The sequence below is a fragment of the Cupressus sempervirens genome, chromosome 7 (genome assembly GCF_028749045.1).
Source record: "Cupressus sempervirens isolate cs-2001-9-10 chromosome 7, ASM2874904v1, whole genome shotgun sequence".
Lineage (NCBI taxonomy): Eukaryota > Viridiplantae > Streptophyta > Pinopsida > Cupressales > Cupressaceae > Cupressus > Cupressus sempervirens.
The window spans coordinates 209,881,254-209,900,578 of record NC_143124.1 but is presented as its reverse complement, the minus strand read 5'-3'; positions in this window follow the sequence as shown (position 1 = coordinate 209,900,578).

Genomic DNA, 19,325 nt, shown 5'->3' with positions numbered 1-19,325 from the left:
TTAATCTATTTTGAATTTTAAATTGCATGATTTTTTATCATCATTTTATCTAATTAATCCAAATCAAATGAATATGATTACGAAACATAAGAATGCTACAGAAAGAGTGAAACATCATTACATCTGATTTTTAAGTAACATATGCAAAAATTGAAATGAACTAGAAATATCATAAGCAAGGATATTACTCAATCATTTTTTATTGAACCTCCTAATTCAAAGGCTCCACCAGGAAAGAACTAGGAAGAAAACCCGACATTATTGCCATTTCAACAATAAGTTTTAAAAATAACATTTTTACTTAGGATTATTATCTAGAGGGAAAAACTCCCAACATATTTGAAATCCATTAAAATTTTGAATTTCCTTTTCGGCCCTTAACAAGAGATCCATTATGAATTTTGCAATACATCACAATGATCATGGAGAGAATGAAAACTGACCGGGAGACAACCAATTATAACATAAAGATAGAATCAAACATTCACTCCCATCCTGGTTTGCACAATAGGTTCTGTAGACACCTAAATCTTTTAGAAAATAAAGTATTTTTATTTTCTAAAAAAGTCCCTAATGACATCATCATTAATTAATTAATTAATTAATTTATTTTTATGCCATTAAATCCCTTTATCTTAATTAAAAATATTTAGTTAAGGAATCCCTTCCAAAAATGTTTAAATCTTATTTAAACATTATTTCCTTATTTATTAATTATTTAATTAATAAATAGACCAAAAATCCCAAAATAAATAATTTATTTATTTTTTGTCCAAAACTTGGCCAATTTCCTTAAGACTACTAACCTATTCCAAAATCTTCTAATCCTTCTTTAATTTCGATTAAAGGCTAATCCCATCATTTCCTTACCCTAATCTCAACTCAAAATATTTAATTAAGATTAAATATTAATCCTCATGTTTATTAAAAATGTTTTAATAAATATCTCCTCAACCCAAACCTTTGAAATAAATAAACTTTATTTATCCTCACCTTAGGAAGTTCTAGACTCTTCTAGAAAGTCTTTATCCTCATCCTAAGCCTATATCCAATCCCCCATTTAGCCTAATCCACCCCATCCACCCATACTAACCAAGCTTAGCTACTAACTCACCCACTCTCATAAATTCCATCCACTTTCCCATCTCTAACAAGCCTAATCTAATCTTAACCCAAGCCTAATCTAAGCCTTAATCATTTGCACATTGCTAAGTCAAGCTTAAGACTTTCTTAATCCAACACAAGTAAAAATATCTCAATTCTCTCACAAATATCCCAACCATAAAACTTTATGAAGCCCATTCATTGCTCTTACAAGCCATTATGAGGGTCTTTATGAGCTTTGAGCCTCCTTTGTTGACCCCTCAACCTCTCTTGCTTTAAAAAATGACCCTGTGACATGTGTCACTCCCTGATTGGCTATAAGGAATCACAATGCATGTACTCTCCTCTCATGCAATCTGAGCCCTCCATGAGCTTTTTCCCATCCTTGCATCTTAGCCCTCAAACCCTCAAGCCCTTAGCCTATAAATTAGATCCCCTCCCAAGCCATTTTAACACACTCCATCATCTTAAAGCCATAATGTTATTTTGAGAGCAAGTTTCACATCAACCACCATATATCCACATCCAAAATCCAAATCCTCCATTGAAGTTATTTTGAGTTTTTGAGCATACATACCAAATCTAAGCAAATAGACACATCTCTAAAACAAGATAACAATCTCATTGAGAGAGCCCCTTAATGACTCATATTCTCATTTTAGTTGTTTCCTCTTTGTCTCACTTTATGTTATGTTTAATAAGTTTGTAAATGCTTTTGATTTCTTAATTTGTTATTTCTTGCATACTTATTTTCCATATACATTCTGGCACGCCTGATGGGACCCCACTATGGGTCATTCATTCATCCATTTCAATCCATTTTTTGTTCTTACAAACTAACAATCTAACATTTGTTGTTGTTTGAGTGGGTTGCAAGGTGTTTTTTTTTATTTTTTCAGGTTGAAAGATGCATTTGGGAAGAAAACATATCCTCAAATATAAAAAAAACCAAAAACAAATTTTTTCTGAAAAAAAAATCATGCCCATTAGTTCTGTTTATGCGCAGTGTTGTCTCCGCAGTTTAGTGTCTTCGCCTGGTTAACTGTTGTCTCCGCAGTTTAGTGTCTCAGCCTGGTTAACTATCATCTCCACCTGGTTAACTGTCGTCTCCGTAGTTTAGCATCTCAGCCTAGTTAATTGTCATCTCAGCCTAGTTAACTATCGTCTTTGCTTGATTAATTATCGTCTGCATAGTTTAGCGTCTCCGTAGCTTAGGTTCTCTGCCTGGTTAACTGTCATCTCCACCTAGTTATTTTTGCCTCTCTGCACCATCATCATTTTTGTTTTAGCATCTCTATGGCTTAGTAATCTTTGCACTTTTTATTTATTAAAAAAAAAAGTAGAGGTTTTTCTAAGCATTTTTATGCCTATGAAAAAGAACAAAAAAAGTTGATTTTATTTTCTCCATAGTTAAGCTTCAATTTTTGAGATTTTTGGGTGACTAATCAAATTGGCTTTTGTAGCTTTGCAGATTGGAGCATCTATGAAACCACTAACCATGTTTCTTGCAGGTTCTCCTTACATGGTTTAATGCTCTTAGAAAATGAACTTGAAGTTTTAAACACTTATCTTTGAATACATGTTGCTAAAATGAACTTGAATGTTTAAACACTTGTCTTTGAATGTATGTCGCTTAAATCAATCTTGGATGCCATGGATTAAAATCAAGTTTTTCTTGGAATGCATGCGTAAAATAAAAAACACAATCTTGAATGCAAAGGATCAATTAATCATTACAATATCTCACACTTCATCTTTTGGAGCATAAAAATAATCCACATTTTAAAAACTTTCTAAGTTATAAAGACAAATAAAGATACTTTTGAGTGAGTTTGTTGTTGGACTCACCGTCTTTAATCACCCATCATTCTAACCATTGGTTGCTATATCGGCACCATATATGGGGATGGGTCTACCTAAGAAGGTGTTAAATGCTCCACAAAAAAATCAAACTCCACTCACTTGAGTTTTTATTGGTTTTTATAAGATAATTTTTTTTTTGAATGCACATTAGTCTCGCTAACACTTCATTTGGGCATAAAAATTGAACAACTCAGTTGACATGGAGGACCTCCGGGCGCGCGCTTGACAATCATATTTTACACATCTTTATTTTGGGCTTAAAACAAAATCACACTCAATCTTGAATGCCTTAAAGAAAATCAATTGATACTTGACGTGGAGGGCCTCTGGGCACACGGGTTTATTTTCTTGTTGACCCTAACTCTTCTTCTTGCTTGCATTCTTCGATCAATTTTACTTTTGCTGAAGCTTTAAAATTGGAATAAACATTGTATCTTAAACATGAGTGCTTTCAAAGTCTAGATCAACACACATAAGAATAAGTTGGTAAAAGAACAAACATGTTTTTTAGCCCAAGGTCATCCAAATTTTCTCTCCCCTTGTCATCTTTCGAGGCTATCTTGAGTGCATAAGACTAGGATCCAAAACCTTGTTTTATAGTTTTAGGGGGCCTGCTTGGAGATTTCATCACCCCTTGGGACAACCTCAATTCCAGCATTTCGATGGAGTATAAAGATCGGGAGGTGAATCCAAAGACACCTCTCTTGGGATCAAGATTTTGTCACTTGGGCTAAGCCTCAAGGAACTTTATACCCTTGAGAAGTGAAAGAGGAGAAGTACATTACCGCTCCTCTCAGCTATGTGACATTATTTTAGTTTCATCTACGTATTTGGGCCTCACATACCTTGGGTATATTGAGGACTCCCTAGCTAAACCAATTGTCAGCCTTGTAGAAAACCATCTAGGATGTTAATGTGTTTTAAGTGACTGCTCAAAACATTTGTAAAATATACACACTCCACAGTGTAGTTACTATTTTCTGAGAATCACAAACTTCTATCTGGTTGTTCCTATCTATTGCTTGATCTTTTACTTGTTGAATGAATATTTTCCAAACTTGGTCAATCCTAGCTTAGGGCACACGTAGCGTAGTCACTACCTATTTCAAAAGTTGAACACGTTGAAGCAAAACAACCAAGATCTCTTAAAGCCAAGCAGATTCAAGAATTTATGTCAGAACAAGCCGAACCCAAATAGAAGTTTCACAAAGCCAAACTCAAGCCATCTCAGGCATACTGAGAAATTTCAGCCAAGAGAAAGGAAGTAACACCAAGCCCTTGAATTGCCAAACTTCACAAAGCAGAAGACAAAGATGCAAACAAAACCTATCAAGACTCATGGTTAGATCACACTATCAGATTTAGCAAGCATCTAGGAGTTAAATCTGCTTATGTCTTACCAACTAGGCATGATTTCTATGATTAGGCCCCCTTGTTTCTCCACATCTTCTTGCATAAGTTTCACTTTAGAGGCATCTTTGTAGGAAAGCTAGCCATTTTAGGTTATCCCTTTAAGCATTTTAGCTCATCCATCTCATTTAGTTCTTTTCTTTAGAACCAAACCATCCAGCCAGCAATCAAAAAATTCACATCCAAGCCTTCAAAATTGTTGTCACCTTGCCAAAATTCTACCATTCCTACCATCTTGCAAATCCAACAGTCTCACCGAGGTTATCCCTCTGACAAAGCTTTGTCTAGGGTAATCTATCCTTATCACTTGTCATCCCTCATCACCTTGAGCAAAAGGTTGGGATCCACAAGTGGTCAATCTCGCATTTTTCCTAAAGGATCATCAGTCTATCCTTAAGTTAACACAATCACCACCAAGCTTGCACATAGGAAAGGAAACCTTTTATGTTTTGGCAACATATCTTTGAAGTTAGAATCCCCAAACCAATCCTCCTTAGGTTTGTCATATAGCTTTCCCTCATCCTAGGAAATCATTTGCATAGAAAAGCCTTCCCCCTTTGCATCCATCAACATTGTTGCATCGCATCCGTAGGAACATTTTGCATTTTCATGCCACCTGTCACTCGCTTAGCCAAGAAGAAGAAGGAAACAATGAAGCCCTATCATTTGGATCAAAGAACATCGCTCCTTGAGCACTCAACCATCCTTTAGCCCAGAGAAAGCTATACCATCACCTACTGACATTGAAGCTTTCATGAACCAACTAGGAAATGTAGTATTGGTGAACACCATTATAGACAAGAACAAAGAAACAATCATGGCAAACTTTTAGAGGGACAATGTAGGAACCTTCAAATTTGGAAGACCTCCTCCCTTATTAGATCCTTCTCAACCTCTATTTGGGTAGCTGTCACCACCCATAGGCTCTTATGATCCAAGTCATCCTTTGTATATGCCAAAAGAAGAGCCTCAACCCACCCCATATGATCCAACAGACCCAAACATACCAGCCTCCACTCAAGTCGAAATCTCCCTTCTGCAAACCAATCTAGCTACCACCACTCCACCATTGGTCCATGCCACTCCACTCCAAACTATCTTTGCCCAAAAAACCTCACCATTAACTCCCTTCACTATTGATGCTACTACTCTCTAACCTAGCCTTCCAAATCCACCCATCTCCCAAATCAGTGCTAGTATCTTTGGCCAACCTCAGCAATACACAATAGGGATGCCACCCATGGGGCCAAGTAATCAACCTTTCATCACCACCAGCTTGTTTACCTCAGATCAGAACAAAATTTCCTCATTTCCACTAGGTCCTTGTAGCTCAGTGCCATTAGCCACAAATCCACAAGCTACTACCCTCACTCCATAAAGCTATCAAACCCCACAATCTACTACCAATATTCTACCAAGCTCTCAAGTGACCCAAGCTCCTGCCACCACTCTACCAAGCTTTCAAATCTAGCCACCAAGCTATCAAAACCCATCAGTTCCATTCCCAAGCTTTCAATTCCCACCACCTCCACCACCAACTAATCCATTACCTCCTATTACCAACTATTTTCCTATGCCACTTCTAGGAGGAAATCCACCACCCTCACTAACCATCAATTATTTGCAAATACCATCCCAAATGGGGGCGCAACCCACCTACATTGGTCAAACTCCTCAAATCCAAAGTCAAGTTCCACAAGCTCCCCAATCCTTCCACCAAGCTTCACAACCATCTTACACTTTACCTCCACAAAGCAATCCATTTATCCAATAGCCAGCCTACATCCCTCAATCCCAAATCCCATACCAACAGCAAACCTCGCAACACATGCAACAATATATGCCATCTCAACCTCAGCAAACTATCGTCCATCATACAACTACCCAAGCAATGTACAATCCCTATCAGCAAATCCCTCACAACCATCCATATTCAGTAGCCCCATCTAGCACATACCTACCTTAGGGAACTCCTACATTGGGGGGACCCCAGCCATCACCTATCAATTTAGAATGGGAAGAAATGAAGACAGCTTTGAAAGCCATCCAAGAAGGGAATGATCCGAAGACATTCAAGTTTGAGATTGTGTGTCCTTATCCATTTGATAGAGCCATTACTATGACTCCATTCCCCAAGCATTTTGAGATACCCAAGTTTGACAAATTTAGAGGAAAAGGAGATCCAGTCACCCACACCAAAGAATTCTATATGCACTGCCAAGAAGTGGCATACAGTGATGTCTTCCTCTTGCGCCTCTTTCCCAAAAGCTTGGCTGGACCAGCTCTTGAATAGTTTTATAGAATCCCATATGGCACAATTAAAAGCTTTGCTGAATTGTCTGAGGCATTTGTAGCCCAATATGCCCATCTTGTTGAAACAAAGCTATCAGTAGTTGATCTTGTCCACACTAAGCAAAAAGGTGGAGAAAGCCTTCTCGAATACCTATAAAGATGGAAAACCCTTACCACCCACATATCCTGCACCTTGCCAGAGCGCCATTTAGTGAAAATGTTTATTGATAATGCCCATCCCAACTTGGCTCACCACATGACCATGAACTATTTGCAGACCTATAAGGATATCAAAGAGAAAGAAATGATCCTTGAGAGCAAGGACTCATTAAAGATGGTGTGGTCAAAATTTACAAGGAGGCCAACCAAAATCAATCACATTCTAATGACAAGTCTAGGTATTGGAACAAAAAAAAGCACGTTGCAATAGATGGGGTTACTGATACAAGACATGTGAATATTGTTGGTCCTTCCCAAAATTAGTCCAACCCACCGTATCAACCAAACAATCAACAAGCTATCAAAGACACAATCTAGGACCCAACTTTCAATGGTCTAGCAATCAAGCTAATGCCATCAATATAGTTGTAAGACCAAAGCCCAAGTTCCAACTTGCTCCTAGAAACTATACACCCCTTGGTAAGCCATTGGATGTCATTTTTGAGAAATTGACTAAGGAAAACTTTATCAAATTTCCTCCTACCCAGCAAATTGACCCAGGCCAATCCAAAGCTGCATGGTACAAAGATAATGAGTATCACAAATTTCATAGGGTAAAAGGTCACACCATCCTCAGATGCATGAAATTGAAAGATTATGTGCAAGACCTCATTGATCGAAAAGAAATCACTGTTGGTGCCCAAACCTCTCCCAATGCAGGCTTATAGATCTATCAAAATGCTTTTCCTCCTCACAAAAACCAAAATCCTGGAAAGGCACCTATCCAAACCAACAACAACAACACCAACACCTGCCAACCACACCAACAACATGAGAAGAACAATGACCACACTTCATCCTACATAGACTATGGTAGCCTCATAGGTTGTATATCTGAGAAAGAGCCTTCTGTCAATGTTATCAATATCCAAGGCCCAAACAATGAGTGTGCAGTCACATGACCATCCCAACTTGGCTCACCACATGACCATGAACTATTTGTAGACCTATAAGGATAGCAAAGAGAAAGGAATGATCCTTGAGTAAGGACTCATTAAAGATGGTGTGGTCAAGATTTACAAGGAAGCCAACCAAAATCAAACACATTCAAATGACAAGTCTAGGTATTGGAACAAAAATAAGCATGTTGCAATAAATGGCGTCACTGACACCAGACATGTGAATATTGTTGGTCCTTCCCAAAATTAGTCCAACCCACCGTATCAACAAAAAAATCAACAAGCTATCAACTACCAACAACAGAATCACCAAAGCAATCAAAGCCACAATCTAGGACCCAACTTTCAAGGGTCTAGCAATCAAGCTAATGCCATCAATGTAGCTGCAGGACCAAAGCCCAAGTTCCAACCTGCACCTCAAAACTATACACCCCTTGGTGAGCCATTGGATTTCATTTTTGAGAAATTGGCCAAGGAAAACCTCATCAAATTTCCTCCTACCTAGAAAATTGACTCGGGCCAATCCAAAGCTGCATGGTACAAAGACAATGAGTTTTGCAAATTTCATAGGGTAAAAGGTCACACCACCCTCAGATGCATGAAATTGAAAGATTATGTGCAAGACCTCATTGATCGAAAAGAAATCATAGTTGGTGCCCAAACCTCACCCAATGGAGGCTTACAAATTTATCAAAATGCCTTTCCTCCTCACAACAACAACAATCTAGGAAAAGCACCCATACAAACCAACAACAACAACACCAACAACCGCTAGCCAAACCAACAACATGTGAAGAAAAATGACCACACTTCATCCTACATAGACTATGGTAGCCTCATAGGTTGTATATCTGAGAAAGAGCCTTCTGTCAATGTTATCAATATCCAAGGCCCAAACAATGAGTGTGTAGTCACTACCAGAAGAGCGTGATTGAACATCGCAGCCCCATTAATCCCATCAGTACTATCAACCCCAGCAGTATCATCAACTCCATCCAAAAGCCAATACAACATCTTGGAACATCTCAGGAACATGCCAGCTCAGATCTCCATCCTTGACCTGCTCCGCACCAGTCCTCTGTATAAAGACATTCTTGATAGTGCTCTCATAGAATCTTGTGTTTCTTCGGATATCAATGTGACTAATTTTTGTAATCTTGTTGGACACCTTTCATCCTCATGTGCCCTATCATTCAAACCCACCGACATACTCATGGTCGAACCAAATCACACCCTTCTGCTCTGCATAGCCATTATAGTAGCCAATTTTGCCGTAAAAAGAGTAATGATAGATAATGGATCAGCCTTGAATATTTTTACCCTAAAATTTATAAAACAGGCTGGCTATACTGAAGCAGATATCATCAGTGAGGTTATCACCATCAAAGCTTATGACAACTTGGAGAGAACCACAGAGGGCACAGTTTTGCTACCCATCAAGGTTGGGTCGATCATCCAAGAGATAGTTTGCCATTTTGTTGATCTAAACCTACCATTTAACCTCCTCCTTGGATGCCCATGGATTCATGCCATGAAGGCCATTCCATCCACATATCATCATTGCCTCAAATTTTTGCATCAGGGCACTGAAGTGACCATCCATGTTGATCTAGAACCCTTTGCTTATTGAAATATGGTTGAAGACTTATATACAAACCATTGCCCTAGGATTGAAATCAACCAATCGATCACTAGTTCATCCAACACCTGTAATGACCCAGAAACCATCCTCGCCTCCACCCTATCTAACGTGAAGATCAACAACAAAGGCTGTGGAGAATATAGCCTATTTGATGCATTTACAATTGGTGCATTGCTACTTGATCCACACACCCATGGATGGCCCACATATCATAACGCCAAGGAAACTCCACCTCCTCGATACACACAACTTGGCCCAACAACCTTTGTATCCCTAAGAATCCCTCTTCATGAGGAACTCACTCTAGATATCAATAATTGGTTACATAAGAATACACCTCCAAGAAATCAAGCATGCCTTGATCACTTTAACCAGAAGTATCCCCAAGCACATAAGCTCATCACTAAAAAATGGAACTATCAAGGTGGTGGTCTAGGACCAGAGGAAAGAGGTAGGCAATGCCCCATCGAAGCACACAAACGGGAAAAGAAGTTAGGTCTGGGCTTTGGCATACCCACAACTGGGGGCACCAATACGGATGATCATGCTTTTTTGAACATCCACCGTGACCTTGTAGAAATTGAATACATTCTAGAGGAAGTTGAAAAGAGAGCCTACGATGATATCCTAGACCAAATCTTCCTGGGAGACTTTTTTCTCCAAGAAATATCCATCCATTTCATCGACCTACCACTCACTCACCCTGAACTCATAGATTGGGACCAACCAAACATCATACACATTGATAAGTTCATATCAGAGGAAGTGCTTCTAAGATTTATGGGAGTCAAAACTCCTCACAAGAAAACAAAGCCAAATTTTGCCTATATCTATAAGCTAGATCCCAAGGGGTATTTTGGAGAAAATCCCCAACCTAGTTCCGATACACCCAAAACTGGAACTAATGTGAACCTGAGACTAGCTAAGGCAGTGAAGAGAGCCCCTCAGCAAGAAAATCTAGAGTCACAAGCAGAACATGAGGATTTAGAATTGCCTCCTCAAGATAATCGACCAAAGGTGTCTTCTATTCTAATTGAGGATACTAGAGAAGTCAACATCAGTTCTTCAAAGATCCACAGACTTGTTCACATTGCTGCATCCCTATCACAAGACCAAGCTGACCTCCTCTTTGAGGTCTTAAGAGAGAACATTAGCCGATTTGCATGGTCATATTAGGACATGCCAAGACTTGATCCAAAGCTTGTAGTTCATCATCTTGCAGTCGATCCAAAGATCAAGCCTGTTAGACAAAAGATTAGAAAAATGCACCCCAAGGTGGCATTACTAGTCAAAGTTGAGTTAGAAAGAGTGTTAGCTACTAAGGTTATCTAACCTATCGACTACTCAGAGTGGATCTCCAACATGGTCCCCGTCACTAAGCCTTTCAGTGACATCAAAATCTGCACTGATTTCAAAGATCTTAACAAAGCTTGTCCAAAAGATGATTTTCTCTTGCCCAACATAGATATGATTGTAGATCTTACAGCTGGACATGAAATTCTGTCCCTCATGGATGGATTTTTCGAGTATAATCAAATAAAGATTGCAGCAGAAGATCAACATAAGATAGCATTCACTACCCCTTGGGGAACCTTTTGCTACAACATGATGCCTTTTGGCCTAAAGAATGCTGGGGCTACCTATCAAAGAGCTATGATATCCATTTTCCATGATCTTATCCATAGCATTTTGGAGGATTATGTGGATGATATCTTGGTCAAATCTCATACCTTCATGGATCATCTTGTTAACCTAGAGAAAGTCTTTGATAGGTTAGCCAAATATCATCTCATGCTGAATCCCAAAAAGTGTGTCTTTGGGGTCACATCTGGCAAGCTTCTAGGCTTTATAGTTTCTAAACGAGGTATAGAGATCGACCCCAAGAACGTCAAGGCTATCTTAGACATGCCTCCTCCCCAGACACTATGACAGCTTCGTACTCTTTAGGGAAAGCTTCAATCTGTCCGACGCTTCATCTCCTGGCTTGTATATAAGTGTATGCCATTTGCACATTTATTGAAGAAGGATGAAAACTTCAAGTGAGATCCTTTATGTCAACACAGCTTCGATCATCTCAAGTAGTATCTTGCCAATTCCCCTATCTTAGTTCTGCCAGTTCCTAGTCGTCCCTTGATCTCGTACATATTAGCAACGCTTACTGCTCTAGGGGCACTTCTAACACAACATGATGACTACGACAGAGAAAGAGCTATCTACTATCTTAGTAGAACCCTAGTTGGTTATGAAATCAATTACACTCCTATGGAAAAATCTTGTTTGGCAGTTGTTTTCTCAACTCAAAAGCTTCGCCACTACATGCTAAGTCATATCATCCAGCTAGTATCCAAAATTGATCCTCTCAAGTATATGCTCTCTAGAACAACACTTACAGGCCGTTTGGCCAAATGGGTTATGCTCCTTAGCGAATTTGACATCCAATATGTGAATAGAAGGGCAATCAAAGGCCAAGCCATAGTAGATCATTTAGCTAACACACCTTTAGTCGATGCATATCCTTTAATCAAAAAATTTCTAGATGAGCATATCTATCTAATTGAAGAACAACCCCCATGGAAACTTTATTTTGATGGCTCATACACATCTCATGGATTAAGGGTAGGAATATTGTTGGTCACACCTCAGGGAGATTACATTCCAAAAGCCTTCAAGCTACAATTCCCTAGCACCAACAATAAAGCTAAATATGAGGCTCTCATAGCAGGATTAAAGATAACTGCCAAATGGAACATCACTGAGTTACAAATCTTTGGCGATTCTCAGCTCATCATCAAGCAATTCCTAAATGAATATCAAACCAAAGACGAAAAGTTATTACCCTACAAAGAGCTAGTTGATCATCTAACCTAGCATTTTACAAAGCTTTAGTTTACACAAGTGCCTTAAATGCAAAACAAAGCAGCGGATGCTATGGCTACTATCAGCTCGCTCTTGGAAATTTTCCAAGGGGCTACACAGTATGAGTTTTTAGTTGAGCAGCTCCTCACACCTGCCTATGCAAATGATGACTCAAACTGTATTTGCATCTTGGTTGGTCCCCAATCCCCTTGGTACCATGAGATTCACGCTTACCTTAAAGATGGTATAATCTCCCCTTACCTCACACGTACCCAATTGCAGAACCTTATCCGAAAGTCATCCTGCTATGTTATGATAGCCAATACCCTATATCGTCGAGGTTATCATGATACTCTCTCTCGATGTTTAGATGAAAATGAGGCCATGATGGCATTAAAAGAAGTACACTCCAAACTTTGCGGTGCCCACACGAGTGGTATTGTCCAAGCATGAAAAATCCTTAGAGCAGGCTACTATTGGCCTATCATCAAAGAAGACTCCTATGAATTTGTTAGAAAATGTCTCTCATGTCAACAACACGCAAATCTTGTGCACGCTCCAGCACAAGATCTATAGCCTATTGCACCACCTTGGCCCTTTGCATGTTGGGGCCTTGATCTAGTTGGAACTATCACACCTCTCTCATTTGATGGACATAAATGGATAATAAAAGCTACAAACTATTTCACTAAATGGATGGAAGTAGTCCCCCTAGTCTCAGCTATAGGAGTTTAGGTCTCCAAGTTCATCTTGTACTACATTGTTTTCCACTTCGACATCCCATTCACCATCTTCACCGACCACAGAGGTAACTTTGAAAATCTCAACATGGAAGAACTATGCACTTCCCTTCACATCCATCACCACTTTTCTAGCCCATTTTCTCCACAAGGTAATGGCCAGGTAGAGTCAACTAACAAAACTCTCCTCAAAATCCTAAAGAAAGTTGTTAATGATTCTGGCCGCGATTGGCACCTACAAATAAATCTAGCCCTATGGGCCTATCGAACCTCCTTGCACATATCTTTGCGAGGGAAAATATCAGATGAAGAATACAGAGTAGCTCGGCTCACCCAGCTAGATCTCCTAGATGAGAAGCGACAACACACCTATGATCACCTCACAGTCTATCAATCTCATCTCAAAAGGAACTTCATTAAGAAGGTGCTTCCATGACACTTTTAGTTGGGCGACATGGTCCTCAAAGAAAACATGAAAGTCCAAGTAGATCGACAAAAGAAAGGTAAGTTTGAACCTACATGGCTTGGCCCTTATGTTGTCACTACTTCCTTCAGCTCCAGAGCTTATCAGCTATCTACACTAGAAGGAGAACTCTTGAATGATTCTACTAACATCATTCATCTCAAGAAGTTCTATGCTTGAAGATCCTTGGTATACCTAGCTTTTGAAAAATATAAAAAATAGTAAAGAGAAATAAGCATCCAATGGTGAAAACTTGGCAATTAAAGTGCCTTGGATAGGTACCTTGGTGAAAACCTAGTAATTCAGGCACCTTGTGTACTAAAGACTAATCCATTATCTATCACTATCTTATCCCCCATCCATCCACTCACCATCCAATAAAATACCTACTTGTTCCCTTGGTGTTCCAACCAAATATCCAAAATCTAATGAAGCTTGTAAATACCTCTTGTACAGCTTGTAAATCTTATACCTCAGCTTGTAAATCTTGTACCAAAGCTTGTATCATCCCTTGTATCATACCTTGTATATCCAAATCTTGTCCATAGCTTGTACCATATTCTAGCTTGTAAATAATCTTGTATCCTAGTTTGTACCCTAACACATGCACACACAAATCCTACTTCACTTAAGCTTTTCACAAAACCCTCAAATTATCCAACTATCCATCTATCACACATTGCAAACATCCAACACACTCCAAAACATTTCCATCTCACAAAACCAACACATGAAAAACCTTGTACATTTGTTACATATCTTGGTCTGTCAGCTTGTACATCCTCTTTAGCTTAGTACCATTGTATCTATCCATCTTTCGTGTCAATTCATCCTTGATCAGCATCTTGCACACATCGCACAAATTTTGGTTAGCTATTCCAATGCATCCTTTAGCTAGATCTCCTCTCATCAAAGTGTTACCCTTTTTAGTTCAGCTTGCCAAGTGCATCACTCATCCAAATCCACCAGCTTAGGTGCTCTTCAATAGATCCTTGTAGGATATAGATTTCTTCATGTCCGATCTTGGTCCGTTAGTACCTCGTCCTACCCATCTCATAGGCAAATGGTTCTCTTTTGGATTTTTGCTTTCTTTTGATTTGGAATCTTCCCTTTTGGGTCTTGAAGTATGTTTTTCAAGCAATATTTTTGTTCCCTCCTCAAGGTTGCCATGATCTTCCATATCATGGTATGCTATGAGTGGGGCACTTTGAGTGTATGGTTTTGATCAAGTCTTTCATTTGTTTCTTTTTTGCTTGTGGGTTACCTAGTGTCGGTTCCATGCTGTTTCCTCTGAGTTTCATGTGTGATGCTGGGGTAATCCTTGTGTGTTTGTTTCGAGTTAGTCTGTCAGTCCTTTGGATGGTTGGTGACACGACGTTGATGTTTTTGGTAACCTTGAAAATTAACCAATAGTCCTATAGAAAATATAGTGATCAACTATATGGTGGTACTTCTCTTTGAAGTATCCCCCTACTCAAAAAGCTTCAATGGATTCCCTTCATCTCCATTATACCCCATCCATATCCAGCATTTGTCTCTCCTACCCCAAATTATGCATCAGTATCTCTGTGAATCAATCTTCACTTTTAGCTTTAGGGATCCATAATCCTAGTCTTAGGGATCCACCAATCCAACCAATTCACCAAGCCTCATCTTTTGAGATCCACAATCCTAGTCCTAGGGATCTCCAAAACTCATCTTCCACCAATCTGACTCTTTGAAATCCTGTTGCATCAGCTTTATAATCCCCTCATCCTTCTCCCTATCCTAGATTCCTTTTTATAGCTCTCCACTCCTTCATCCTCCACCTTCCCTAAAGTCTTAAGCTTGGTTCCTCTTGTGCATATGATTCTCCTTTATCATTCTCCCATAGTGAAGGTTTGAGCTAATTCAGCCCCTTCTCTTTGCAAATCTGAGTCTCTTTTCTTATCCTGAATTCTTGTATTTTTCAAGAAGCTGTTGAGCCTCATTTTCTCTCCCTACTACCTTCTTGAGGGGGCATCTCATAGTCTAGTCTCTCCTTCTTATCCAAGACTGGGGCAACTTTGTTGCTAAAACATATTCTTCGTGTCGTTTATATTCAAACTTCTTTGAAATAGTGTTATCTCAACACTATGTCAAAGAGGGGCAAAATGTAGACACCTAAATCCTTTAGAAAAGAAAGTATTTTTATTTTCTGAAAAAGTCCCTAATGACATCATCATTAATTAATTAATTAATTAATTTTTATGCCATTAAATCCCTTTATCTTAATTAAAAATATTTAATTAAGGAATCCCTCCCAAAAATGTTTAAATCTTATTTAAACATTATTTCCTTATTTATTAATTATTTAATTAATAAATTGACCAAAACTTCCAAAATAAATAATTAATTTATTTTTTGCCCAAAACTTGGCCAATTTCCTTAAGACTACTAACCTCTTCCAAAATCTTCTAATCCTTCTTTAATTTCGATTAAAGGCTAATCCCATCATTTTTTGACCCTAATCCCAACTCAAAATATTTAATTAAGATTAAATATTAATCCTCATGTTTATTAAAAATGTTTTAATAAATATCTCCTCAACCCAAACCTTTGAAATAAATAAACTTTATTTATCCTCATCTTAGGAAGTTCTAGACTCTTCTAGAAAGTCTTCATCCTCATCCTCATCCTAAGCCTATATCCAATCCTCCATTTAGCCTAATCCACCCCATCCACCCATACTAACCAAGCTTAGCTACTAACTCATCCACCCTCATAAATGCAATCCACTTGCCCATCTCTAACAAGCCTAATCTAATCTTAACCCAAGCCTAATCCAAGCCTTAATCATTTGCACATTCCTAAGTCAAGCTTAAGACTTTCTTAATCCAACCCAAGTAAAAATATCTCAACTCTCTCACAAATATCCCAACCATAAAACTTTATGAAGCCCACAAAGTCATAAATGACTCTTACAAGCCCACTCATTACTCTTACAAGCCAATATGAGGGTCTTTATGAGCTTTGAGCCTCCTTTGTTGACCCCTCAACCCCTCTTGCTCTAACCAATGACCCTATGACATGTGTCACTCTCTGATTTGCTGTAAAGAATCACAATCTATGTGCTCTCCTCTCATGCAATCTAAGCCCTCCATGAGCTTTTCCCCATCCTTGCATCTTAGCTCTCAAACCCTCAAGCCCTTAGCCTATAAATTGGATCCCCTCCCAAGCCATTTTAACACACTCCATCATCCTAAATCCATAATGTTGTTTTGAGAGCAAGTTTCACATCAACCACCATATATCCACATCCAAAATCCAAATCTTCCATTGAAGCTATTTTGAGTATTTGAGCATACATACCAAATCTAAGAAAATAGACTCATCCTTAAAACAAGAGAATAATCTCATTGAGAGAGCCCCTTAATGGCTCATATTCTCATTTGAGTTGTTTCCTCTTTGTCTTACTTTATGTTATATTTAATAAGTTTGTAAATGCTTTTGATTTATTAATTTAGTATTTTTTGCATGTTTATTTTCCATATATAGGTTCGACAATGAACTAGACTAGGGAGAAGGTGGATTTTTCCAACAGAAAATGTTAAACACAACACCATAATAGGTGCCCTTTCAGGAAAAAAAACTTAAGAACTTCTGTTCTTCCATTCTTACATTCCAAAACTCATAGGGGCCCATAACACCCTACCCTCTCTCCCTCTTCTCGTCTTGAGAAGAGACTCCACACTCTCAGAGTCGAATTAAAGACCTACTCCTGTACATGGCCACTTCTGCCCTATTTGAGGGTGAGTAATGCCAATACAACCCATACAATCCCTTTGAAAATTCAATGCAAAAAAAAAAAAAGGAAAAACATTTAAGAAAACTTACTTCAATCCCTCCCAAACATACTCAACACACACACGAACACACATACAACAAAATAACTTAAGCATGAAACAAAATATGAACAACATGAACTGAGGGATTCCTACCTTCACAATAAGGTTATGGAAATTGAACAAATTTGAGATGAGCTTCCTTTCCTCCCCTTCTCCTTATATCTTGAATTGTTCTCTAAAACTAAAGGTTGGGTGAACACTCAAACCCTCTCAAATTTGTCTCTAAATAAGATGCTAACTCAACCAACTCAAAAAATGTAATAACTCCCCCACTTTCCCAAATGTTTTAGAGTCTTCTAACTCAACTAGTCATAAGGCTAACCTTAAGGTGTAGTTAAAGTTATCTAACTCATGATGAAAATATTCAATTTTTGCAATAAAGCAAAAATAGGATTTTTGAGTGACCATAAAAGTCAACAAAAGGGGTTGAGGATGGAAAATGCTCCCAACCTATACCCATACCCCTTAAGTACTTATATTTCATGATATTGACCTTTATGATTAATTAGGGACCTATCAAAGGCTTTGAAAATTTTAAAACTTTATAACAACCTTCAAAAATCGAGATTGCTCACTAATCTTGATTAGGGTAATTAATCTCGATTACTAATTGATTAGTAAAAAGGTCACTAACCTAGTCCAACTTAGATCTTTAGGTTACTCAGTTAACCCTAACTACCATGTTGGAATGCATATACAATTCACAAGTGTCAAGCGACACTGAAAAATCACTGTTACAAAACATTAACACTTAAAGATTACAAAATGATACATTCATTCAATCCATGATACAAATAAAATACGAACAATGAAGTTTGTGTCTTTTGTTAGACTCAACCCTAGTTTTCACAAATGGTACAAAGAGTTTAGTTTCATTTTTCTATTAGAATTTGTGGCCCTAATATCCTACACACTCATTGCATACATCAATAGCTCAAGAAAATCACATGCATATATATATATATATATATATATATATATATATATATATATATATATATATATATATATATATATATATATATATATATATATATCACTTATCAGGGAAATCACATAACTCAGAACATAATCTTTCAATTAATTAACTATTTATCTCTCATCTACTCATATACTTAACCACTAAAATTGCATAATCAAAGTGTTAATTCTGCATTCACTTTCTACACTACTTCATTAGTATACATGTTTGTAAAATATTAAATAACGTAATTAAACATATGAAAGTAGAAAATCACATAACATAAAATATCATTATAATTTTAATTGTATCCGATAGTGTCTTGACATATCAAGTCATGAGTATCAAAATAATAATGCATCAACTATGCTAAGATGGGTTGGGGCAAGGCCTCACATCCTCCCCCACTAGGCATGAACTTCCTCCTAGAGTTCATAAAAAAGATAGGGGTACTGAGATTGCATTCATGTTGCATCCTCCCATGAAGCCGTACCTGATCATAACAGTCCCACTGGAACCTAACTTGGTCTAGCTCTCAGCCTCAAAAAGCTATGTCTGTTGAGCAATAATATGGATAGGCTCCAGTGCTAGCTGCTTGTCTGACTCCACCTACAAGGCATCCCAATCTATTACGCGAGACTTGTCATAAATGTATCCTCTAAGAACTAAAATGTGAAACACATCATGGATGCATGACATGCTAGGTGGAAAAACTAAATGTTATGCAATTGGTCCTATCCTCTCTAGGATCTTGAATGGTCCAATGAACTAGGGTTCCAACTTAGAGCCCTTTTCGAATCGAATTAGACTTTTGTTAGTCGTACCTTCAAGAAAACTATATCACCAACCTAATACTCTCGATCTATCCTCTTGACATCAACATACTTCTTCTCCCTATCCTGTGCCTCTCTCAGGCACTGTCTAATCAAGGTCACCTGTTGTTCCATCTCTTTGACCAACTAAGGGCCAATAGACACTTGATCCTTGATCTTATCCTAGCTCAAGGGCAT